This window comes from Xenopus laevis, chromosome 2S, assembly GCF_017654675.1.
Source record: "Xenopus laevis strain J_2021 chromosome 2S, Xenopus_laevis_v10.1, whole genome shotgun sequence".
In the NCBI taxonomy this organism is placed as follows: domain Eukaryota; kingdom Metazoa; phylum Chordata; class Amphibia; order Anura; family Pipidae; genus Xenopus; species Xenopus laevis.
In genome coordinates, this window is record NC_054374.1 from 3,608,328 (window position 1) to 3,622,656 (window position 14,329).

Below are 14,329 nucleotides of genomic sequence, written 5' to 3' on the forward strand. Positions count from 1 at the left end.
TTCCTTATTGTAATTCCCAGACACACAGACCCTCTTACAGAGCTTTCATTATTTCCTGAACATTATTTTATTGTAAAAAGTGCATTTGTGTATCTTAACTTTCACATAATGTAACCGTGGTTGTTTTAGAGGTGCTTCTGGCCCTGCTGCCTTAGCAGATCTGATGGCACCTTCACCCCGTCCCTCTCAGAATGGAACACCATTGTAGAATAAAATAAACGATTGCCACCCCTTATACCCTAGTCAACAAACCCAAATTGAAACTGTGGATGGCAGTAGAGTTTAGGGTGAGATGGGCATTACTGGGCATTGTTAATATCATTATTATCATTGTCAGGGCATTTCAGGGTCATGGCAAAACACCTCCCAGAAATCACATTTGGGAAGTTGGCATCTCTTCTATGATAAAGTGTAGTAGATGAAAGGTTCTTACCTTGCCTCTATGGCACCATTTACACCCCATAACATTATATATTGCTAGAGGATGAAAGCTTTGGGAAATGACCCTAGTAGGAACACATGATAAAACTGGCCTCTATCATCTTTATAAGGTTCAAGGCTTTATGAGCTTTCCCATTACCCACATAGAGAACCCTAGGGTAACCTGCTGTCAGGTTGTGAGCTGTTCTATTCACCAGAAAGATATTTTTGTCAGGGAGCCGGGAGGTAGTCAGGATCAAGGAGGAAGCCCTCTAGTGAGAGCAAGGTCGCAGTATCCGAAGGGTTAAGCAGAATCAGTAGTAGTGGTCACAGGCAGGAGTTAACGAGGGCAGGCAGATCACATGCAAAAGTCCAAAGTCCAGGCAGAGTTCAATAACACAGGCAGGTAATAGGAATCACAGACAGGGAGCAGGAATCAAGGCTGGAAGCAGGAATCAGGGCTGGAAAACAGGCAGTACAGGAACCCAGGATCAGTAGTGATTTGAATCCTATTCTTGGGCGCCGTCACAATGTTTTGGGTGCCCTTTTATGACGAGATCCCGGCACCAGTGATGACATCATCATGCAGCGACGCTGCAGCCATGTGTAAAGCATGGACGCCGCCATCTTGGATCTTCACTGTGACCGCCAGGAATGTAAACAGCGCCGTTGGGTACTTCTGGCAGTCCTGACAATACTCACTGTATTTTCTTCAAAGACTGGCAAGTAGCTTGGCACTGCCAATTCACAGCTGTTACTGGGTGTTGGACCTGGATTATGAAAATGTAATAAAAGCTTCATGATACTAAAGTAAGAAACTTTCTAAATACAATCAATTAAATACTCTGCATCATTTCTGAAATAATCAAGTTTATCTTCACTATTCCTCTCTCAGCATCTGTTTCTCTTCATTCTCTCTTCATGCAGCAGTTGGGTGTCAGATATTCACTGACAGTTACATCCAATATATCTTATAGGGGAGCTCCATTCCTAGCAGATGTATTAGAGCTCACTCAAATAACTGATTCCAGTACAAACAAAATCTAACAAAATAACTGCCTTTTGCACAAATTCTGCATGTAGAGAGACATAGGGGCCCATTCACTTAGCTCGAGTGAAGGAATAGAGGAAAATAGAGGAAAAATAGTTCGAATTTCGAATGGTTTGTTTGGCTACTTTGACCATTGAATCGAACGATTCGAACTAAAAATCATTCGACTATTCGCTAGTCGAAGTGCTGTCTCTTTAAAAAAAACTTTGACCCCCTAGTTCGCCACCTAAAACCTACCAAGGCCAATGTTAGCCTATGGCGAAGGTCCCCATAGGCTTTCCAAGGTTTTTCTGATTGAATAATCATTCGATCGATGAATTAAAATCCTTTGATCGTTCAATTGAACGAATTGCGATATTCGAAGTCGAAGGATTTCAATGGGTTAATTAACCCTCGATATTCGACCCTAGGTAAATGTGCCCCATTATGCCTGGTGAGTTTAATAGAGTGAGCTCTAATACACCTCTTAGGCAAAAGGAGCCCCCTATAAGGTATATATATATATATATATATATATATATATATATATATATATATATATATAACTGTCAATAAATATCTGACACCCAACTGCTGCATGAAGACAGTATTTCAAAAACGATACAGAATTGTTAATTGGTTATATTTAGAAAACTTCATATTTCAGTATGCTGAAGCTTATATTAAAGTTTCATTTTCGTGAAAGTTCCCCTTTAATTTGGCTATTCATTAATGTAGCTTTTATTTGTAAGCAGGTCCAGTCTGACAGATTGCTGTAAGTTGCCATAGCTTATTGGACCTGTGGGATGCCGAGTGGGGGGCTCAATGTGCTTGAAATGGCAGAGCAGATTTTGGATCACTGTGAATTCTGCTAATCAGTTTTTAACACAACAATTAGCACCAGGCATATGCCAACACATTACCTCATTCTTAGGGATGGGCGAATTTGACCCGTTTCGTTTCGGCAAAAATTCGCCACCGGCGAAATGTCGCAGACACCCATTAAATCCTATGGGCGTCGAAAAATTGTTGTTGCGCAGGGAAATTTTTTTTTGACGCGCGCCGCACGACGCCATACAAGTTTATGGGAGTCAATCCTGCGGCGAAACAAGGCGAAAAAATTCTCAATCTTCTCACCAACACTTAGAGCCCTAGGAGATCTACTTCATTGGCTAAAGAGAAAGAAATTGTATGAATCCCTTTCAAAATAAATCCAAGAAAATAGCTTAGTTTTTCCCTAATTATGTTTGTCATGATTATTTATTTTGTGCAGTTTTTTTATTGCTGGATAAATCCAATATCCCAATGTCCGAAGAGAGAAACGATTTGAAGCCACCTTCTGTTCCTATTACACCTTCTATTTTAATGGACTTACTGCATTATCTCTTGCAAAAGCTTTTAGGAGCCGGCAGTAAAATTATTAAATTAAATTATTTAATTATTGTCATTAAAGGCAGCTGTTAGAATTGATACAATAGTTGCTAATATTCCACAGATACTGCTGAGAAATGGATCAGTTAAATATAGTAAATTATATTATTAAATTATACTCTATTATTAAATAATTTTTTGGAAAAAGCGGCAACAAATAAGAATCGACGCTGGCGTCTAAAGTTGTGTAATTTTTTTGTCTTTCACGAAAAAGGAGAAATTGGAGAATTTTCCAGGGAATCGAAATGGGACAAATTCGCCTATCACTGCCCCCTGCCCCACATGTGTGAAAGTCCGGCGCATACTGGTGTGTGTGTGTATGTCTGTCTGTGTCTATCTGTTTGTGTGTGTCTGTCTCTGTGTGTGTCTTTCTGTGTTTGTGTCTGTGTGTGTGTATGTAGAATCTTTGCTTATGCATCAATTTATACATTATTTCCCTTGTGCTCAAGTCTTCTACTGGCCTCATGTCTACTGTCATCCTTCTAATAGTATTCTTTTTATAAATTTTTTTCTTTTCTTGCTCTATATCCTCTTATCTACCTTTTGCTTTTTTCATTTTTTTACTGTGTCTGTTCTGGTCCCAAGAAAGATGTGAGTTTTTTTTTTTTTTTTGCATTAATTCTGTGCACCAACTGTGCCACCTTGTGGCCATGAAAAATATTCTTCTTTTATCCTATTTGCCAAATGTATCTTTGATGTCCAGAATTCCTTTCCTAAATAACAGAAAAACCTGAACCAATAGATATCGTGTGCAATGGCCACAGTGGACTCAATAATGTGGAACAGAAGGTACTAACTTATGGAATACTGAAGCAAATAAAACACTGCCTGATTTGGTTCGAAAATTAGACATTTTTATTTGCCAATAAATGGTCAGGCCGTAAGCATTCTGTTCAGAGTGAAATGATGGAAATATTTTATGGATGTGCCAAGTATGCCCTGAAGTCTGAATTATGAAGCTGCTTATCTGTTTTGCAGATACCTCCCAAACATGGCTGCAGAGAGAGCCCATGACTAAGTGCCCTGAGTGGGTGCGAAACGCGTAGGGTGGATGGAGATGAAATACATATTTTAACTTTGTATAAATAAAAATATTTTTTAACTGATTTTCTCTGGTCCTGTGGATCTGTTTGAGTGCCGGTCGGCCCGGCTTCTACTTATCCTTCGTTGTACTGCTCCCTAAAGCTGGGGGTCTGGGGCTGGAGCACCCGGACCACATTCACTATTTGGTGAGTTATCTACCCAGTTATTCTGGGGCACCATATTTCTCCTGACTATTGCAATAGCTGCAATCTGCCCAAACTGCTGTTACTGTACAGAATTAGATGGTCATGTAAAGGTGGCCATAAATTGGCAGATTATGAGCTGTTGACAGTCCAAGTCTTAGTATTGGCCAGTGTATGGGGCCCTCCAACGGGATTCTCTGATCTATATCTGGACAGATGTCGATCGGGCAAGTTTAAAAATTCTCTTGGAGGACCAATGTGGTCCTCGATTCCACCATCTGTATTTTCAGCATTGTGATCAGGTCCGGACTGGCAATCTGTGGGTTCTGGCAAATGGGGCTGCTGTAAATTGTCATAGAAAGTCAGTATTTATGAGGCTGTTTGGGCCTCTGTGTACCTGAAATGCTAGGGCCTATTTTAATTCTCAGTCCAAGCCTGGTTGTGATCCAATCTTTGGGCCCACAATCGGATTAGCCTATTATCTCCAACCTCAAGGTGGACATATCAGGGAAAGATCGGTTCATTTCACAACCTTGCTAAACGAGCAGATCTCTGCATGTATGGCCACCGTTACTGGGGAAGAAGTCTTAAAGGACAAGGAAAAGCAAAAAAATACAATCACATTTTTGCTTTCTTTAATAAAAAAGAAACCTATCTCCAATATACTTTAATTAAAAAATATGTACCGTTTTTATAAGAAACCTGACTGTATGCAGTGAAATTCTCCCTTCATTTACTGCTGTGGATAGGAATTGTCAGACGGTCCCTAACTGCTCTGCAGGGAAACAATCATACTTATGAACAGCAGGGGGAGCCCCCGCTTTACTTCCCAGCCATGCAGAACTCAAGCAGCTTTGTTTATGATGATCCCTAAGCAGCCCAGATCACACTGAGCATGTGCACAGTCTTGGTCTTGCAAAGATGTATAACAAAGTTACAAGATGGTGACCCCCTGTGGCCAACTTTGAAAGCATAAATCATTTGTTTGATTAGACTTGTGGTGCAGTAAGTTCATGTTTATATTTAGTATACAAAATACAGCATTTCTATTCTATTTTAGACTTTCCTTGTCCTTTATATATATATATATATATATATATATAAAACGATCCATTTAATTTCCCATTAGGTCCATGTGTAAATATGCAGATAAGGAATGTCCTATTACTTTATTGTATATGATCGTATTTGTCCTGGAGGTCTCTGCCCTGTACACTGTATTGGGTCACTAAGTAGACACTGCACAAGTACTTAAGTATCCCAGACTTGAGGGAGGTACACTGTGCTTGTGCTGCACCCCAAAAATACCAGGAGTGTTATAGAACTGAGGGTCTGTGTTTTGATTCCAACACTGCTGAGGTGAGTCTCACATGTGTTCAGGGCCAATGGCACAGGCAGTGCTTTTGAGATGGTTTGGTTCAACCAATAAGCCCTGTGAGCACCTTTTTCAGCTAAAAATGCTTTGATGTTGTCCTCCCATGTTTGTTTCCATCCATTTAAATCAAAAGGAAGTAGTCAGAAGTGTTTTTCAGCATGATAGAATAGACCAGTGGAAAGGTGCTATGTGCCCAGCCCACTGGTGTCTAATAAAAGGGCAGCCAAGTTTGGGAGTTTTACTTTGAAAGCAGCAAGTAAGTTGCAGGTAAAACTTAGTCCCTGTGTAAAATGTATAATGAAGCAATAGAATTCTTAATGAATCAGATAAAATTGAGCATAGGACTGGCCAGATATGGGATGACTTTGACGTAGTTGTTCAGCTTAAATATATTGCAATATATGGACAAACAATCCCTGTTTAAAGGGTAAGGCATTTTTCAGTAGCAGTAGCACAAAATGTCTCTGTCTTAAATATATTGATAATGGGTTGAGTGCAGAGGACTTCTTGCATTTATAAATACATTTCTTTGCACAGCTAAAGGGTTCAGATTGAAGTTTCAGTGCAGGACTCAAATAAACATTTAAAATAGCCGTTCGTAAAAAAGTTTTAAGGGGAACTATGAACATCAACCATATTACTTTATCTAATTCTATTGGGTTGATATACACAGACTAAGATAGCCCTCTAGTGCTGTACCATTTTCCAAAATTCCCCTCTGCGTTTTATAACTGGTCACTTTGGTATCCATGGACATATCTTTATCCTACAAAAATGTTATCTGTCCTTTAAAAATATTCTTGTCCATACACTGCAAAATCCTTTCACACTGCCAATTGCTTTTGGCTCCCTGATCTCTGCTCAATCTCTGCTCAATCTTTGCTCATTCTTTGCTCTTTCTTCACTCATTCTTCGCTCATCATTAAGCTGCCCGTACACTACAAGATCCACTCATCTGGTGACATTGCCAAATGAGAGGATCTTTTCCCCGATATGCCCACCAACGCAGGGCTATATTCCGAACATTCAGCCCTAGGGCCAAAAGATTGGATTACAATGAGGAGCAATGGGCTCCGATGGGTCAATCGCCTGAAAAATTAAACCTTCCCGATCGATACCATGGCCGGATATATCCACCATTAATGTTAGAAGACCTCCTAGGTGGCCTGATGATATATATGTTATTCTTACAACCATTTCCACGGTTGCACTGTGTTTGTGGGACAGCCGTGATCTTCGTGGTTCACAAGGAGACAGCACCGATCTTTTGTTTCTTTGTTTTTGCCTTAAAAATCTGAGCAGAGGAAGCTTCAGTGTGCAGATGTAGGTGTAAAGGTTGAGGAATGTCAGATTAAAGGAGAGACCAAGACTGAGTGACCATGGATCAAGCTCTCCGCTACACAAATTTGTGCAAAGATCCTTGTATGAACAATGGAGGCCATTTGTCACCTCTAACAAGCAGGTGTGAAGGCAGACATTAAACAGACAGGCCATCTTCTCAGTAGACTGAACCCGTATCCCTAGAATAGAACCTCATGGGCCTTCTTAACTCTTCTAGACTCTTGGAACATTGCTGTACTCAAGTTGTACACCCTTCAGGGGTGTAGAGAACACACCCAGCTTGTCTCTGCTCTCATTTTGGGGCTTCCTGACTCATTCCATGCCAGCTAATTAAAAGCAGGTTTAAATGAGTCCTTGCTTGTTTGCTACGCTCTCCCTCTTTCCGTTGCCTGGGTGATGAGGAATTGAGCCAAAAAACTGTTGGCACGGAGTACAGCAACCCCTCCTGTGAGAACCAATCATCTCATGCATGGAGACCCACAGCAAGCAGCTCTGTAATATCTCTCTGATGGGATCACAGGCTTTAATGTTCCTTGGAAAGGGCCCAGCAATCGCTGCATCTACAGCTCCCATCCAGCGGAACAGCTGAACTTCAGGGGTGTTGCGCTGATTGAAGCCGAGACAAAGAATAAACAACAAACAGCAGATTCATGTAAATGCTCCGAATGGGTCACAAACTAAATCATTTCCATTCAAGTTACTTCTTTCCTATCCCACGACACTTGCAAAATTCAATTTTTATTTTGCCTGCTGTAACTTTTCGACAGACTTGAGCACATCAGAATCTGTTGACAGTTCTACTACAGAGAGCGCTAGCTTTGAAATATATATATCCCATCACTGTGGCAGAGAAGGATTTCAGTACAGAATCCCCCAGGCAATTAAATCATTATGACAGGGAAAGTTTATGGCGTTGTCTGTAAAATGTGTCTGCACAATGAAGCTGCTGGGTTTTTCTTCTAGCAGGTAGGGGAAAGCTTCCTTCTGGGGTCTAAATTGGATCGCAGGGAAAACAGAAACGCTGGCTGGATCCGAATGTCTGCACATTCATAGCAGATATATATATATATATATATATGTATACTAACCTCGCAACACTTCGCCAGGCGTAGATTCGCCAGGACAACGCTAATTCACTAGAATCCGAAGTTGCGTCCAGGGCGATAGTGTTACTGCGGCAAGCGAAGTGAAGTTGCGCTAGCATTGCCTCATTTGCATACAGCGGGAAGTTAAAGTTGAATGGACGTATATGTTGCAGCAAATACATTACACTACACAAGCCCAGGGAACCTTAAAGGGATACTGTCATGGGAAAACATGTTTTGTTTCAAAACACATCAGTTAATAGTGCTGCTCCAGCAGAATTCTGCACTGAAATCCATTTCTCAAAAGAGCAATTTTGAAATCTGACATGGGGCTAGGCATTTTGTCAATTTCCCAGCTGTCCCTGGTCATGTGACTTGTGCCTGCACTTTAGGAGAGAAATGCTTTCTGGCAGGCTGCTGTTTTTCCTTCTCAATGTAACTGAATGTGTCTCAGTGGGACCTGGGTTTTTACTATTGAGTGTTGTTCTTAGATCTACCAGGCAGCTGTTATCTTGCGTTAGGGAGCTGTTAAGCTGGCCATAGATGTTGAGATTTTTAAAAGATCAGATCCTGATCGTGAGACCAATATCTTCTCAGAACGATCGTACGATCGTACGAATTTACCATCAACTAAAAAGACCAATTTGGCAGGAAAACAAAGGGGAGCTGCCTGCTTGGCCCTGCAAACATAGAGAGATTGCACTGGGGCCGACAAAGATTTTTTGACCTGGCCGATCAATTTCCCGACAGATGTCAGCCGAAAAATCATAAGATGTACGATCGTTCGAATACCACTAACCGCACGATAATTACGATGGATTGGTCGGACTTCCCTAAAATCGGTCGTTCGGCAAGAAGAATCGTCGCGTCTATGGGGACCTTTATCTGGTTACCTTCCCATTGTTCTTTTGTTAGGCTGCTGGGGGGGGGGAAGGGAGGGGGGTGATATCACTCCAACTTGCAGTACTGCAGTAAATAGTGATTGAAGTTTATCAGAGCACAAATCACATGACTAGGGGCAGCTGGGAAATTGACAATATGTCTAGCCCCATGTCAGATTTCAAAATTGAATATAAAACAATATGTTTGCTCTTTTGAGAAATGGATTTCAGTGCAGAATTTTATCCCCATGACAGTATCCCTTTAAAAAAATAAAATAAAGTTGTTATATTGCCCTACACATGAGCCCACTGTATAGTTTATGTGCCATATGTTAGGAAATGTTGGGGGAAGCCGGGTACCCCAAAAAAATGTTACGCTCTTTTTCAGCCTATCACCCTGAGAAAGGAAAAGACGCCAGCGTTTTTTGGTACTTCGCCTGGTCTAAGGTGGCGAAGGCAAGTCTAGCGCAAGAGGTAACGTTCAGTAAAATCCGCATCATAGTGAATTTGCGTAGTTACGTCCATTCAGCAGAGTGCAAATTTGGCAGGCGTTAGGGAGCGAAGTACCGCTGGAGGCTTTCTCCTTCGCTAGCGATGTTAAGCCAGCGACCGTTAGTAAATCAGTGAAGTACAGAAATGACGTCACGCTGGCGAATCTTCGCCCGCGTTAGTCACTTCGCCCTTTAGTAAATTTGCCCCCATATGCATTGTAGATTAATTTAGAGATACAGGTATGGGATTATTTGAAAACCCGTCATCCAGAAAGCTCTACATTACAGGAAGTCCATCTACCATAGACTCCATTTTATCCAAATAATTATATTTAATTTTTCTGTGTAATAATAAAACAGTAGATTGTATTTGATCTAAACTAAAATATAATTAATCCTTATTGGAGGTAAAACCAGCCTATTGGGTTTATTTAATGTTTACATGATTTTCCAGTAGATATAAGGGCTGAAGATCCAAATGACTGAAATCCCCAGTTCCCAAACATTCTGAATAACAAGTCCCATACATGTACCAGCACGAGATCACCTGACATTTCATCCCTACATTGCCCCCTCTATAATTATTTGGACTGATTCAGTAACATGAACTATAGGAAAATAACGCTAAAGGTGGCCATAGGCGTAACAATTACGATCTTTCGTGGAAACGATCTTTCCAAGAAAAGATCTTTCCATTCAATACACACGTGTAGAGCTGAATGGTCAGATATACATAAAGAAACAACAGAATTCTACCTGTATCTGACAATTCAGCACTAACAATGGCCGATGTTTGGGTCCCTTCTAAGGCACCCGATCAAAATTTTCCGTCCAGCCCGATCGACGAGCCGACCAAGTCTTCTGCTGATATCGTCCGGCTCTTCTTCCACCATACACCCAACGAATATCAGACGAAAATTTGTTTCGTACGATATTATTTGTGCATCTATACTCCTACTCCTTTACTCCTAATCACTCACCACCCAAAGAAAAGACCACCTAGGACACAACAGGGAATACATTAAAAATAATTGGTTTCAGTCTGTATTAAAATCTTTATATGGACCAAGTCTCACAATGAAGGTTTTGGTAGCAGGTCCTTGAAATGAATGGTTGGTCCTCGCATTGACTTTAATGATGTCAACCAAACCATTAACTGAAGCAAAGTGTTTAATGGGAGTCATTCTAGGAGCTGCTATATGTAATTTTAAACATGTAGCGGTGCCATGTAGTCCTGGATCACAGGAAGGTTTACTTACCTTGAACTCTTCCCCAAAGGCATCGAAAAGCCAACTTCAAGGTTTGTCAGGACCATTATAAGCTGTTTAACACGAGCTTTGAATCCCCTGCTGAGAAACATAAACTCAAGACACTTTGTGATGCCCTTGGGCTCCGCCATTCTTCTCTCCCAACAAAGTGAATTAGTCCGATCACTACATACTTTTCTCTGGAGGCAACCATTAGGGGCTTTTTGCTTGATTACTTCTAATCTTTAAAAATATCTTTAGTTGACCAATAAAGCAGTTGATTTAGATTGCAACGTTGACCAGATTACTAAATTAATGGAACCATTAGATCCATGGTTCCCTGCAACGTGCAGCCATTTATTTGATTCAATAGTCACGGGGTATGAAAAACCCACCAGGGCTCCTGTCTTATGTTGGATATACTGAGATATGATATATAATCTGCAGGGGAGACTCTAGAGAAACATATATTTTCCTCCCTTGACAGCTTTTGTTGTTTCTTCACATAAATGCAAATGAATGACACAGACATCCAGTAAATATCTAAATAAAAATATATGATGCTGGGTCTCCAGTTGTTTGAAATTGCCAAGTTTATGAATTTTCATTTTCTCACCTCTTATGAGAATATATCACGGTATTTCTCTAAGAATGATTGTTAGAACTGTGTTTGCAGTACAATCTATAATTTAATAACGGTGCACAAGAGAGGCTGGATTTGATATAGAGACTCATAACTCAACATGTCCAAACTTTTATCATGTTTATAGAGGATTCGTATCATCACTTTCCATTAGAATTTCTTTCCCTCTAGTGCACCCTGAGACTTGAGTCCTGACAAATAAGAGCACAAGGCGGAGAAGGCAAAAGGCTTTTCCATTAGAAGAGCTCAGGGCTGGGATACAGTTTCCAAGACAAATTCGTCACCATAGACAGTTAATGTGGGATATATCTAAATTCTAGGAAAGTGCTGCAGTGAATGATTCGTAATAATCCAATATTGTGTGGATTTACACATTCATACACAGAGATGAATTACGGCACAGTGGGGCCCTAGGCATTGCACAGTCAAACAGAGCAGTGGATAGTAGGTATAGTAGGTATAGTAGGTATAGTAGGTATAGTAGGTATAGTAGGTATAGTAGGTATAGTAGGTATAGTAGTTATAGTAGGTATAGTAGGTATAGTAGGTATAGTAGGTATAGTAGGTATAGTAGGTATAGTAGGTATAGTAGGTATAGTATGGCAAGATGGAGACAAATGGACAAGATGGAACCATTAACACTCTATGGGCCAAATTCACTAAGGCGCGAAGCGCCGAACGCTAGCGTTAATTCGCTAGCGTTTGGCATTTTCGCTACTGCGCAAATTCACTAACGAACGCTGGCGTAGTTTCGCTAGTGTTACTTCGCAACCTTACGCCAGGCGAATCTTCGCTAGCGACGAAACTACGCAAATTCACTAACTTGCGCAGTGTACCGAATGCTACCTTTTACGCTAGACTTCTTCAGACCTGGCGAAGCGCAATAAAGTAGATAGGGATTGTTTAAAAAAAAGCCAATTTTTTTTCTAAGTCCCAAAAAACGCTGGCGTGTTTTCTACATGATGGCTGATAGGCTGAAAAACATTTTTGGGGCTCCCCTTCCTCCCCCTACATTTCCTGACTCATGGCAACTTAACTATACAGTGGGCACATGTGTAGGGCAAAATACAATTTTTATTTGCAGATTTGAAGGTTTTCTAGGCATTTGTAGTGCAGATACGTGTTCCTCCATTGAAATTTGAATTTCACGCCGTATGCAAATTAGCTTTCGCTAGCGCAACTTCGCTTTATATAGCGAATCAACGCTAGCGCAACTTCGCAACCTTACGCTACCCCTGTGCGTAACTTCGGATTTTAGTGAATTTGCGGAGCCCTGGCGAAACTACGCCTGGCGAAGTGTGGCGAAGTGCGGCGAAGTTGCGCCTGGATAGAAGGGTGGACCCCAAGGCCGCCATCAGGGGGGCACAGGGGGTACAAGTGTACAGGGCCCGGGCCTGAAGTGGGGCCCGGCAGTGCTGAACTTTTCGAATTAGCAGGGCCCCCCTTGACAGCGCCAAAGCTGTGCCGCCTCCTTCCGAAGTCCCGACAGACGAAATGTTGAAAGTTCCAAAGTCCTGAAGCGGCGAAAAGACCCGAAGCCACGAAAATAGACGAAGTTGAAGTCCTGAATCGGCGAAAAGACCCAAAGTCACAAAAGGAGGTGAAGCTGAAGTCCTGAAGCCACAAGTTCAAACCCTATCAACACCAATGTGTAATTTTTTTATTTTAAAAATAAAAAGAATATTTTTAATACTCTATCGGCCCCTGCCATTAATGTTTTTTAAAAAAAATATTCTTTGGGGCCCCAATTTCTTTTTAACTTGTAAGGGGGGCCCTGGAGCCAATGATTTTTTTTAAAAATATTCTTTAGGGCCCCAATTTTTTTTAACTTGTAAGGGGCTCCTTGGTGCCAATGTTTTTTTTAAAAAAAAATGTTCTTTGGAGCCCCAATTTTTTTTTTTAACTTGAAAGGGGGGCCCTGCCACCAATGTTTTTTTTTAAAAAAATATTCTTTGAGTCCCTAATTTTTTTTAACTTGTAAGGAGGGCCCTGGCGCCAATGTTTTTTTTAAACAAATATTCTTCGGGGCCCCAATTTTTTTTTACTTGTAAGGGGGGCCCTGGCACCATTGCTTTTTAAAAAAAACTTTAATGGGGGGCTCTGGCGCCAATGTTTTTTAAAAAATATTCTTTAGGGCCCCAATTTTTTTTAACTTGTAAGGGGGTTCTTGGTCCCAATGTTTTTTTTAAAAAAAATGTTCTTTGGAGCCCCAATTTTTTTTTAACTTGAAAGGGGGGCCCTGCCACCAATGTTTTTTTAAAAAAAATATTCTTTGAGTCCCTAATTTTTTTTTAACTTGTAAGGAGGGCCCTGGGGCCAATGTTTTTTTTAAAGAAATATTCTTTGGGGCCCAATTTTTTTTTTACTTGTAAGGGGGGCCCTGGCACCAATGCTTTTTAAAAAAAACTTTAATGGGGGGCTCTGGCGCCAATGTTTTTTTTAACTTATAGGGGGGCCCTGGTACCCAATAGCTTGTGTGTGTGGGGGGTTACCTTTTTTAAGTCTTTGTGGTCTTTTAACTGTGATGTGGAGTGGGCGGGGTCTGGGGTGGGGCTTTGGGGGTCAGAATGGGCGGGAGCCAGGGGGCCCTGAAAATTTTGTTGTATTTCTAATGGCGGCCCTGGTGGACCCCATATTGGTGGCACTTATAGCTAGAAAATCTCAAAGAAAATATCTTTTTTTACTTTTTTGCCCTAAGAGGCTCCACTCATACTAACAATGGCGTTGAATTTAAGGAGCTTTTAAAGTCAGTCTTGAATATAATAATGGACTAAGCTTAGCCACTTATTTGCTGTCTTAAATAACGACTTTTCTATTATTCTCAAGGCAATATCACGGATTCTTGTACCTTCTATATTGTTATTCTGAGGGTTTTCATGACCCGGTTGTGCCTTGGATGGGAAGGGACCAATAACCACTGCAGTGCTAACTATGGAGATGTTTAACAAGTCCTTTCATTATTCTGTCCCTGTCAGGGCTCTGCAAGTCCCGGCTGTTCAGGACAAAGCAGGACATTTGTGATTTATATTCCATCGCACGTCCCGGACTGATTTATTTACTAGTGCAACATTCTTGGCTTTCACTGCAGTCTGTTCTCTCTTTAATTTCGGGCAAAAATCGAAGCAACTGAGTCTCCATCATTACAGCAGTGTAGTTGAT